Raw genomic sequence first — 13371 nt, 5'->3', positions numbered from 1 at the left:
CCTCCAGGTACCACGTTTCATCAATTTTCAGACTGGATACACTGAAGCACAACACATAATCTGTAAGGCCACTTTTCATCCAATTTTCATACTGGACCCATAACTATCATTGAAGCTCAAAACAATCATCAAACTCTGAATCACTGAAACCCTGTTAACAACAGTCACCAGAACACAGAGCAGACACAGAACTCTGTAATAACCATCAGATCCATCTGCAACTTCAAATATCAAGCTTTACAATGTATACGCTACTTCGATGAATCAAAACCGCGTGTATACGCGCTTTTGCCAAAAACAACCCGCGTACAGATCTAAAAATAATTTCTCATAACTTGCAGCTGTACCAGACATCAGTCATACTCATAACACTTATAGAACAATACATGCGTCAGTATGTAGATCTAGAATAAGCATCATAAAGATAGTTCATTTCAAACCATTTGATCCCGATCTCTCCTTAGATCTAGTTCTCCATCAACCGGTGAGATCTCTCCTTAGCTCAGATCAAGCAATGCATCATCAACCCATAACCCTGCATACTGGATCTAATGCTTCATCAGATATTCAAGACATTTCAGATGCACTTGCCTAATGATTTCCTTCTCCTTATATAGCCTTAGGCCTTGTTCAATACCAAGGGCCACAACCATAGAAATCCAATACCATCAACTTCAAAACTAGGGATCAACACGTCCGTCGAGACGCCAAGGTCCAAAACCATAGGCACAACTTCCAAGGACTAACCGCCGTGGACCAAAGATAAGTTTTCCACATACACGCGCTTTTACTGAAGCCAACCAGCGTGTACATGCGACTTGGTATATAGCGAACCTGCGTATACGCGACTTGGTATATAGTGAACCTGCTTGTATACGCGACTTGGGCTTAATGAACCTGCGTGTATGAACTTTCTCTTCTTCTTATAGTCTGATCATCAATTCCTTGCTGCTGTCCTTCTGCACTATGATTTCTCATCAGTGTGGTTTGCCATCAAGGACAACACTTGTCTCATAATGCCAACAATCTCCCCCTTTGGACTTGATGGCAAAGCTAACTTGTCACACTTAGAACTATCATCTGATTCCTTTGAGCCATCCTCCATCAGTCACATCTGATATCTCTTCTGAAGATTCATCCAGTTATACATAAGTGAGATATTCTTCTATGAGAGGGTTGCCATCAAGTACAACACATGCATCATAATGCCAACAATCTCCCCCTTTGGACTTGATGGCAACAACACTAAATCACTCTCCCCCTTTGACATCAAGGGCAAAGGGTGGACCAAGATATTCTCTTCCTTTGCTGAATCATTCCACTGTCCATACTCCCCCTGAGTACCTGCTGAAATCTCTGAATAGTCTCCCCCTTTGTATATGCCAAGGTGTACCAATCTGTCCATGCTCCCTCTGAGTACATGCTGAATCTCTGTTCTTGCTGAAGTGTGCTGATCATGCTCTCCCTGACTGTAAGCAAGGTCTACAAAAGATGTTCTTCAAGAAGAACATGACTCTATACATCATAAAAGACCTTCCTATCACTTAGGACTCATACATACATCCATCTCTCAACTAAGTGAGGATAAACAAGAAAATGACTCATCCACCCAACCAAGTGGGGATACATAAAAAATTTACATCTGACAACCAAACACATTGCATCAATCATCCCAGGCATAGTGGGGAAACCAAAATAGGCCGTTACATGACCTTGACACCATGAAAGAGATACCACAAAAGAGAGACGTAAGAACTAGACCAAGACTTATGAAAGTCACCAGCAGCATCTGATAATCACCATTCAGATCAACAACCAAGAGATCCTTCTGTTCTCCTTTCGCCTTTGTTCCATCTGAAACCAACAACAAAAGTGAACCAGAACCAGAAACTTTAAGATAATGCCAACAATGCATCATTGGAAGATTATCTGCTCCCCCTGAACCTGTGCCAGATGATCTCTGTCAGACCCATATCAGACTTTCTGCAACCAACATCTGTCCCTGCTGATTTTCTTCAAAACTCCATATACGCGTCTGTATACACATAATCAAGCGTATATACGCGGATATCCCTTACGCAACACGCGTATACCATATATGCGACTATCCTCTTGTAAAACCGCGTATGCACGCGAATATCCTTTAAACAGCACGCGTACACAAATTTCCATATCAACAACCTGTAAATGTCCTGCAGCAAGGTATGTCTGAACATAGATGTCAACTCCTCCTTTTAAACATCATCATGAAATCATTCACATTACATGTGAAACCACCATAGCCATTACATCAACGTCAAGATCTACATGATCCAAGTATCATTACTTGGGAACATCTGCATCAATCAACACATGCAAGTATCAACCTATCATTATATAGATAAGAACTCATCACCATGTCTCCAACAAAGCAACCTTGAGTAGTCATCCATGTATCAGCACTATGTATCTTGAGCTCAAGCTCATTTGACAAAACTTCTTGATATCATCAACAGCAACAATCCTTATTCACAAGAGTGCCCGAATTATAACTGTATGATCTTTATGCATATGACAACAGCAGTATATAAGTGACTCATCATCAAGAGAGGAAGATGTGTATTCAAGCTTTGTACTTCTCCTTGTCCTTATGAAGATTACCATGTAAGCACCATATATGCATCATCAAAGAATCAATCATAAATCTGATCTGAACATCTTCTATGTAACTTCAAGAATCATATGAGAGTTTATCATAGACAACTCACAACCACAAGATATATCATTTATCCATATAAGAGTCATCACCAAGGATTATTAACCATAATGCCAACAATGAATTGCTAAAGGCATATGCTCCCCCTCAACCAGTGCCATTTGTTAGATCTGATCATGCATATATCAGCAGTAAGCATCAAAACATCTTCATCCTCAAGTTAAGATCAAAACACTTCTAGACATCATACAAGTAACAAAACATTTCCACACATCCTCAGCAGACTGTAGCTATTAACCAATAGAGCAAATAATGGACTGAATCATATCAGATCCCTTTTCTGAGCCTGTCCCCACTGCTTTTCCTCAGACTGACATATACGCGACTTTGCAGTGTCGAACTCGCGTATATACGCGACTTCCTTTTAAGGAACTTGCGTATGAGATTCAGGACACTGAAGGTTTACACTTTCAGCTCCCCCTGAGTCTGATATGTCTGTGCTGTGCTGTGTCTCAGTACATTGTGCTGACTGTACTTCCTTCTTCCTCCATATCTCCAAGTGTGATGAGGTTTTCTCCTTTCGGTGTGATGTCCATCCTTTGTTCCTGCATTCCTTTGCTATATGTCCAAGCTTGTTACATGCATAACATCTAACATGTTTCATGTTCCTTCTGTAGCAATCAGCAGCTTTGTGACCATACATATTGCAAGTAAAGCAATATCCATTAAAGTACCTTGATTGAGATGACCTGTCCACATAATAGTCTTGAACTCTTCTTCTTCTACATCTAGCTGCAACATGTCCAAGATTATGACATACATAACATTCAACATTATTCATAGGAGGAGTAAAATATTTTCTTTGAGGAGTCTCTTTCCTTGATTGTTGATGGGGTTGACCTTTCATCTCCTTGTTGATCATTTTAGATTTCTCTTTAGAGTTCCTTGCCTCACCTTGTGAACTAGATTCACCTTCAACAGATTCATGAAAACCAAGACCAGTCTTGATAGCAGGAGACCTTTGACTACTAAGAATATCATCCAAGGCTTTAGTACTATCTTGAAATCTCAAAAGTTTATCCTTTTCTTCTAATTTACCTTTCAAGATATTTACCTCAACTTGAAGTTGTTCCTCCTTTTCTAGACATTGCTTCTTCATGTCTTCTCCATCTTTCCTTCCTTCTTCCAACTGATGCCTTAATTTGAGAATCTCCTTTTCTTGTTCTTCATTCAGATCCTGCTGCATTTCACGAACTCGAAAGGCACATTCTAGTTGAGATTTTAAGCTGGTGACTTCATTTTCTTGTTTTGCAATAGCTTGGAGTAGATCTGTATTCTGCTTCTTTGATTCTTCAAGATCTCCTTTTAGTGAGGGGATTGTAGCTTCAAGATTTTCATAGTAGCTGGATCTATCTTTGAGTTTCTTGATGGTTGAGCTTCTTTCGTTGACTTCTTTTCTTAATGATGTCACTTCATGCTGCAATTTTTAACATTGGTCTCCCTTGTCCTTGAGTAGCTTTCTTACCTTGTTTCCTTCTTCTAGTTGGGCCTTTAGTTTGGTAACTTCTTCTTTGAAAGCACATTCCCTTTTGTTCAATAGATCTTGTTGATCTTTAACTTTGTCTGCAAGCCTTCTAAATACTGCCTCTATTTGACACTTTTCTTGCTCACCCATAAAGGCATGTTCAATAGTTTCACTATCACTTCCATCACTTTCACAAGGAAATATAGCAGGAACATCAGAGGATAACACATTCATACCTGATAATGATTCTGAATCTGATTCTGAATCTGAAGAGCTTCTTATACCTAATCCCCAATCGACTCTCCCACTGTCATAGTCCTTCTGAGATGTCTTCTTCTTCTTATGAGCTTTCTTCTTAAGCTTCTTTCCCATTGTTCCACGGATCTCCTTCAAGCGATCAAGCTTCTACCAAAGGACCTGCTCTGATACCAATTGTTGGAAATAATACTGAGAGGGGGGGTGAATCAGTATTATCAGATCAATCAAACTTTTCAATTTCATACTCAGAAACATATACGCTACTTAAATTAAGTGAACCCGCGTGTACACGCTACTGTGTCTAATGAAACTCGCGTATATCCAGAGATCTTATAATTCAGTTAGCTTAATCTTCAGTAAATGCATCAGATCATTATTAAGCATATTAACAGTAAACAGGTGCAGAATAACAGAACAGAACATCACACAAGAGCCACACACATGAACACAAAGATATAAGGTGGAAACCCAATGTGGGTGAAAACCACCTGCTGCAAGTCATCTCAATCTTCTTCTTAATAAGAAAATCCTTTTACAATATTTGTACTGGTGCAGTCTTATACCAGTACGGGAGCTACAACCCCCTTTGCTCTTGTACTAGCCGATCCATTTACTAGTACGCAGGCTGCTACCTGCTACAATGCTCCAAAGATCTCCTTTAGCTTTTGTACTAGCTTAGATACTAGTACGTAGGTGCTTGCCTACAATCTTCTCACCTCCAGGTACCACGTTTCATCAATTTTCAGACTGGATACACTGAAGCACAACACATAATCTGTAAGGCCACTTTTCATCCAATTTTCATACTGGACCCATAACTATCATTGAAGCTCAAAACAATCATCAAACTCTGAATCACTGAAACCCTGTTAACAACAGTCACCAAAACACAGAGCAGACACAGAACTCTGTAATAAGCATCAGATCCATCTGCAACTTCAAATATCAAGCTTTACAATGTATACGCTACCTCGATGAATCAAAACCGCGTGTATACGCGCTTTTGCCAAAAACAACCCGCGTACAGATCTAAAAATAATTTCTCATAACTTGCAGCTGTACCAGACATCAGTCATACTCATAACACTTATAGAACTATACATGTGTCAGTATGTAGATCTAGAATAAGCATCATAAAGATAGTTCATTTCAAACCATTTGATCCCGATCTCTCCTTAGATCTAGTTCTCCATCAACCGGTGAGATCTCTCCTTAGCTCAGATCAAGCAATGCATCATCAACCCATAACCCTGCATACTGGATCTAATGCTTCATCAGATATTCAAGACATTTCAGATGCACTTGCCTAATGATTTCCTTCTCCTTATATAGCCTTAGGCCTTGTTCAATACCAAGGGCCACAACCATAGAAATCCAATACCATCAACTTCAAAACTAGGGATCAACACGTCCGTCGAGACGCCAAGGTCCAAAACCATAGGCACAACTTCCAAGGACTAACCGCCGTGGACCAAAGATAAGTTTTCCTCATACACGCGCTTTTACTGAAGCCAACCAGCGTGTACACGCGACTTGGTATATAGCGAACCTGCGTATACGCGACTTGGTATATAGTGAACCTGCTTGTATACGCGACTTGGGCTTAATGAACCTGCGTGTATGAACTTTCTCTTCTTCTTATAGTCTGATCATCAATTCCTTGCTGCTGTCCTTCTGCACTATGATTTCTCATCAGTGTGGTTTGCCATCAAGGACAACACTTGTCTCATAATGCCAACAGCCTCTTTGTGCCAAAGTCTTTATATGGAATTGTAACCATTTGTCCTTGAGATATAGGCCATAGGATTTTTTTGGTGTTCTACATTGCAAAGCCTCCATGGATAAGCTGGCCATGCATGCCAGTTGAGTCTCCTTCTCTTGTAGCTGCCTCCTTAACAATTCATTTTCAGTTTCAAGGTGGCTCCTTGTAATTGCTTCCCTGTTTCTGATATCACTCAACTCTCTGCCCATTTCTTTGAGTTTGTTTTCCGTATGGCCAACATCCTCAACTCCTTTGGATTTGGCTATTTGCATCCATCTATGTGTTCTTATTCTCTCTTTCTCTAATCCAAAGAATAATGGAATTGCAAACTTTTGTGGAATTATCCTTCTTCCCTCAAGTAGATTGTAATAGGAAGCCAGACTAGGCTGGGGATCAGGTTCTTATATCTCTGGTTCTTCCTCCTTCCCATGTGGCTGTTCTTCTATCCTTTTCTTGAGCTGTTGGGTCTCCTATAGTTTTGACAGTGTCTCTTGTAGAACTGTCTAAGACTCCTGTAGGACTGTTTTTGGGTCCTGTAGTACTACCTTTTACTTCCATGTGGAAGAACTAGGAGTCCCCCTTTCATATGTGATAGGTGCCTTGGAAGGGGATTCTTTCCCTTTGGCAAAGGGTGAATCTTCAATTGTAATTGGCACTTTTGAAGAGGGCTGAGGTTTTCCTGTTTTGATTCTTGTGCTCTTCCTAGCTTTGAAATACATGGAGGCCTGCCTTCTCCTCTTTTGCTTTGGCTTGATTGGTGTATTGAGGGCAATGAGGGTAGCTGTTGCCTCCCTTTCTAGGGTCTCTGGGGAACTTTCTCCTTGTTCTGCCTTTTCTACCTCTTTTTCTCCTCTTTCTGTCTCTTTTTCTGTCTCTGTTTGCTCTATTTCTTCCTGTTCTGTTTCTTCAGCTTTCTCCTCCTCTATCTTAGTTTCTTCCTCCTTCCTTTCTCATTCTGCTAATCCACTAGTGGCTTCACCTTCTCCCCCTTGTTGCTCTTCCTCCTCACTACCATTAGGACTGACATCATAGGTTAGGGCCTTTATGCCATCCTCAGCTGTCATGTTCTAGAAGACTTCCCATGCTATCAGGAGTGTAAATGTATGAAGGGCTTCTTCGACTAAAATTCTTATTAACCCATGGTGAGCTAGTTGCTCTAAATTCCCTTCTTGAACCTTAGTGCTGGAGTCAATGAGGGACTGCAGGAGGAAGTAGGGGATGCTGAGCTTCTAAGGTGCGGGAGTGTCCGTGCCATACCTTAATCCATGAAGGATTCCAAAGTGATAACCATAGACAATGTTGTACCTCCGCTCACAGGAAATGTATTTGATTATTTGGTAGCCAACCTCATCCCAAGGATATGGTATGCTAGCCCTCCTAATGCCATTTTTATCCTCTACAAAGGTTTCATTGTTTTGGAAGAAGTTTTTCTTGGCAGCCTGGCCAATTGGTTTCTCATCCTTACTCCAAGGAAGCCCGAGAGGAAGGGTAGTGACCCTAATGATAAATTCAGGGTTTATCTCCTTGGAAAGACCTCTAGAGGTTACAATGGCATGTTTTCTTATGTGAGGGACCAAAGAGTGGGAAAATTCTTGGGCAATCTCCTCATCAAACCCTCGGAATTTCTCAAAAAAGTTCATCCAATTTACTCTTATGAATATGTCCACTACTTGGGGATGTGCATGGAACCTAGTGGAGTTAGTAGGCTCCTTTCTCATGAACCCTCCTGTCATTTTGTTGATAATATTTTGGGAAACCAAATATGGAGATGGAGACAACAAGTTTTGAGAAAAACAGAGAAAGAGAGGAGACTGTGTCTTTTTCTTAAATAAGCAGAAAAATTTTCTTATGTATTTTCTCCTCTCCTAAAGACATTATTTCCTCCTCAATTTGAAACAACTTCTTGAATATATTTATATTCAATGGGGTCATGCATGGAACCTACCTCCTCATACCAAAAATTGTGCTAAAACCCATGTTTTCTCACTTCATAACAACTCACTGCCCCTCCTGTAGAAGACTGTTGTCCCTCCTGTAGAATTCCTATAGGTTCTCTTGTAGAACCTGTAAGTGCTCCTGTAGAAAATGCCGAGAGAAGGAATATGGAAGAGATTGATGGAGGACAATGGTTATGAGGATGTGGGGGCACAAGGAGACTGTTTTATCTAAGTTGTGAGGAGAGAATGAATGAAGAGGTGGTGAGAGTGCTTGGGGAGGAGTACTTATTACCCATTATGGATATTTCCGGTGATGGGGGGTGAGCTGGCAAAGTATTCGAAGGCCATATTTGGACCATTGGTCCCCACCTACATTTTCATAATGTCCCCTCCTCGTAATCATCCCTCATGATTGCATTGGAGTTCACACTTCCTCCACTACCTATCCTTGACATCTTTCTTGAGTTGACTGTGTGCACGTGTGGGTGACATATCGAATGAGTGGAGTTAACTAGAGAAATGTGGCCAAGTTAATTTGCCAACTTTCCCTTGTTTAACCTCAACCATCTCATTGCTTTTGCATGACTTCTAATAACACAAATGCAAACAGAGTAGCAAGTTAGTTACTTACCTGTGATGCGAATGTATTTGCTATGAGGTGTTGTGGCTCCCTCTCTGTTGCATGCCTTTATTTCTTTTGATGCATGATGTCTGCCTGTTGATGTGTGGTTGTGTCTTGTGTAGGTTCTCCTCTATCTAGGTTTGAGCTTCAGGTGCCTTCTTCAACCTTCATGAGTTCATTCTTCTGCTGCTGGTGCTAGGTTTTGATGGGATCGACTGCAACAGGAATTCCTACCGGAGCTCCTCTAGTTGTTTCTCCCCTTGAAACTTTAGCTTCTTTCTGTGCTTGGAGTTTTGAGGATGATGCCAAAAATGTAGATAGAGATGGAGAGGTAGTAGGTAGGCTTCAAGTGAGGTGGATGGTGCTGCTTCCTCTCTTATTTTTGTGTTTTTCTTTTCCTGAAAAACTATTTTTTCTGTGTTTTTCTTAGACAGGAAGAAGAATGATGTTTGGGGTGTGATGCAGGCTTGGAAGTGATGGAAATGAGGTTTAACGACTGTAGGAGGGTTTATAGGTTCTTCATGAAGCTTCCCTGTCCCTCAAACTACCTTTTATATTCATTTTTGGCTCTCTGTAATTTCTACAGGAGCCTCTTGTAGAAAACACAGTTTTTGAAAAAAAAAACAGTGGAGTGAAAGAAATGGTAGCAATGACAGAGAAAGGTGTGGAGAAGATAGGATAGGTGCCAGTGTGGATGTCAAGGTTCCCTTGAAACCTTCTTCTGCTTACTTTAGTCCTCCTGCAACCTACAATGCAAATGAAAATGCACTTTTCTTTCTTTTTTTTTCTTTTTCTTTTTTATTTTTTGAAAACAACTAGGGTGCTTTAGGGAGGTTTTCACTCTAATTGCCTACCCTGGAAGCCTCCAAGGGAGGTTTTCACCCAGGGATCTTATTTTTCTCTCTCCCTTTTTTTTGACATCACCGGGCTGCCTCAGAAGAGGTTTTCAACCCAATGATAGGACTCCAGCACCTCATGGAGGTTTTCACTTGAGTCGTTATTTTTTATTTCTTTTTTCTTTTTCCTCAGTGAGTGGGTGAAGTGGAAGCTAAGACATGCTCCACTACCATCATTGTTTTATCCAGACCTTCAATAAACTCTCGCCTGGAGAGGGGTTTCTTGTAGACCTTCAACCGATGTCCATTGACAAGCATGGGGATGGCTTCATCATCAATGGTTCTGATCAAAACTGAACCATTGTCATTGCATTTCTCCACAATGTAGGGTCCCAAGCATCTTGTCCTCATCTTGCCTTTGAAAGATTTGTATCTTGAATCATAGAGTAGTGCCCAATCTCCCTCTTGTAATTGCTTCTCCTTGATATTTTTGTCGTGCCACATCTTTCTTTGAAGCTGAACTACCTCTGTATGGAGAAGGGCCTGCAAACTGTGTTCATCCAATCCATTGAGCTGAAGTAATATTTCTTTCTATACATGGCTAAGGTCTAGGTCTAGCTGAGCTGCCAACCTTAGGGTATTGAATTGAAATTCTATTGATAGCAAAGCCTCCTTCCCATAGACTAGTTCATAGGGTGTGAACCCTATGATGGTTTTCCATTTTGTGTTGTAGGCCAAAGTGGCCTCAACTAATCTATCAGTCCAGTCTTTTCTACTACTACTCACTACCTTGGTCAGGATCCCTTCCAATGCTCTATTAGTGACCTCCACTTTCCCATTGGCTTGTGGATGGTAAGGGGTGGAAGTATTGTGCTTGATTCTATGATGTGTGAGCAGGTATTCAATCAAATTGGAAGTGAATTGACTGCCTTGATCTGTGACCAACTCTCTTGGATACCCGAACTTGTAGAATATGTTTTCTATCAAAAACTCAGCTACTTTTTCCTCTGTTGCTGCTTTGATTGCTTTTGTCTCTGCCCACTTTATTAGGTAATCGGTGCACACAATGATGTATTGTTTCTTCTTTAAAGGAGGGTTGATAGGACCCACAAAGTCCATGCCCGACTTCTCAAATGGCTCAAAGGTCACTTGAGGTTGCATGGGAATATCATCCTTTGGAGTAGGTTTCCCCATCCTCTGACACCGATCACACTAGCTGATATATCTCCTCACATCCTGATGAAGAGTGGGCAGTAGTAGCCTACTTGCAATCTCTTGAAGGTAGTTCTTTTTGCTGCAAAGTGACCTCCACAAGGCCTGTCATGACAGGTCAAGAGGATGTCAAAGACTTCCTCCTCCCTAACACATCTTCTCAAGATTTGATCTGGGCCAAGTTTGAAAAGATTGCCCCCAATCTAGGTGAAAGGGGTGCTTTTCCTTACTATCTTGCTCTTCTCTTTTGAGGACAGGTGTGATGGGAATTATGCTGAAACCAAGTAGTTTGCTATATCAACAAACCATGGAGAGAGGATTGAGATAAAAAATAGATGTTCATCTGGGATTTGGTCATCCACCATTCCTTCTTCACCTGCAGGAAAATTTACTCTAGAAAAAAAGTCAGCAACAACATTTTCTTTACCAGGCTTATCAATAATGGTCAAATCAAATTACTACAGTAAAAGAAACCATCTAATAATGCGAGCATTTAAATTTGGTTTGTTCATTAAATATCTAATTGAAACATGATCAGTGTGCACAAAGGTTTGATAGCATGTGATATAATGTCTGAATTTGTTTAAGGAATGCACGACAGCTAGGAGTTCCCTCTTGGTCATTGTATAGTTTAACTCTGCCTTTGACAAGTTTTTGCTTATAAAGTATGTGGCATGAGGTAAATTTTCGTCATTTTGTCCTAAGGCTACTCCTATTGCTTTGTTCGAGGCATCTGTGTGAATGTGGAAAGGTAGGGCTTAGTTTGGGCCCCTGAGAATTGGGGTAGTCACTAGCTTGCTCTTCAAGGTATCTAAGTCTTATTGACAGTTTTCCGACCATATGAACTCAACATCTTTGCCTAAGAGGCCAAACAAAGTAGAGGCTAGCTTGCTGAAATATTTAATGAATCTTCTGTAATATCCGGCTAAGCCTGGGAAACTTATGACATCTCTCACCTTCTGAGGAGGTGGAACCCTTTGGATGATGGAAATTTTGTTGGGGTCCACCTACAGGCCTTGTTGAGATATTGCATGACCTAACATGGTCCCTTTAGTCATAAAAAAATCACATTCTTCCAGACTGAGGGATAGGTTCATCTCAATACACTTATCTAGAACTTTTCCTAGGTTAGATAAAGCTTCTTGAACGTCAGAGCCATAAGGAGTAAAGTCATCCATGTATATCTCTACTGCATCATGAACTAATTCAAAAAATATACTCAATACCGCTCTTTGGAAAGTGGCTGGAGCATTGCACAAACGAAAAGGAAGGACCCGATATGCAAAGGTACCCCAAGGACAAGTGAAAGTCATCTTATCTTGGTCTTCTGGGCTAATTTGAATTTGATTGTACCGGCTAAACCCATCTAGGAAAGAGAAAAACTTTTTCCCTGCCAGACCATCTAACACTTGATCTATGAAAGGTAAAGGAAAATGGTCCTTTTTAGTGGCTTTGTTTAATTCCCGATAGTCGACACAGATTCTCCACTTACCAATTTTCTTTGGCACTAGCATCAAAGGAGAAACCCATTCACTGTCAGAGATGGGATAGATGAATCCTGCATCAAGCAATTTCTGTAGTTCTTCCTTAACAATATCTTTAAGTTCTGGATTCATCCTCCTTTGAGGTTGCCTGACTAATTTGTAATCTTCCTTGATGTATATATGATGAGTACATACTGAAGGGTGCACTCCCTTTATTTCCTTATAACTCCAGGCGAAGGCATCTAGATGTTTCCTCAGCAGGCTGCATAGCTCCTTCTCCTAGGAAGTAGATAAGGATGGATTGATTTTCAATGTTCTTTCTGGGCCGAACTCTATATTTTTGACATGGGGAGGAGTAGGATTGGCCACACAGAGATCAGTTGAGGGGTTGTTTTGGGTTTCTCTCACTATGTCTTCTAAGGGTGATATACTAGGAGGTGGATTCTGAATCAAATTTTCGATCATATCATCCTCATCTTGCGATTTCCCCCCCATGGCGGTTTCTAATGTACAAAGTGTTCTGGAATAAACTTCATCCTCATATTCCTCCTCCAACCAGAGAGGTAGATCATGTTCTAGCAAGGGTTGGGCAGGAGGGTATAGGATTAACTGCTTGGACATGTTCCCATTCTTTATGGTCATGTTCCTAGCTCAACAGCTGATGTAGGCATCAGTTGTAGCCAACTAGTGTCTTCCCAGAATGAGAGGATACCCAGTGAGCTTTGCCTTTGGCTGGAGAACTATGAAATCAGCAAGGTACTCCCAAGAATCAATGGAGACCATCACATCTTCCACAATCCCCTCAGGGGTCACGGTGGAGTGGTCTTCAAGCTATAGCACGGTTGTGGTCTTCCTCAAGGAACCCTGGAGGTTAATTTTGAGCATTGTGTCCTTCGTCATCACATTAATGGTAGCTCCTATATTAATCAAGGTGTGTGGGAACATGGTGCCATTGATGTGGACATCAACTACTGGGCTTCCAGGGTCTAGATATTTTGGATAGACTACCTGCCCTAACATCAGGTAGGATAGTTGTCCTA

This window comes from Pinus tabuliformis, chromosome 9, assembly GCF_031772625.1.
Source record: "Pinus tabuliformis cultivar Carrire ecotype Pingquan chromosome 9, CPIR1, whole genome shotgun sequence".
NCBI classification, from domain to species: Eukaryota; Viridiplantae; Streptophyta; class Pinopsida; order Pinales; family Pinaceae; genus Pinus; species Pinus tabuliformis.
The sequence above is the reverse complement of the archived record's forward strand: the minus strand, read 5'-3'. Positions refer to the sequence as shown.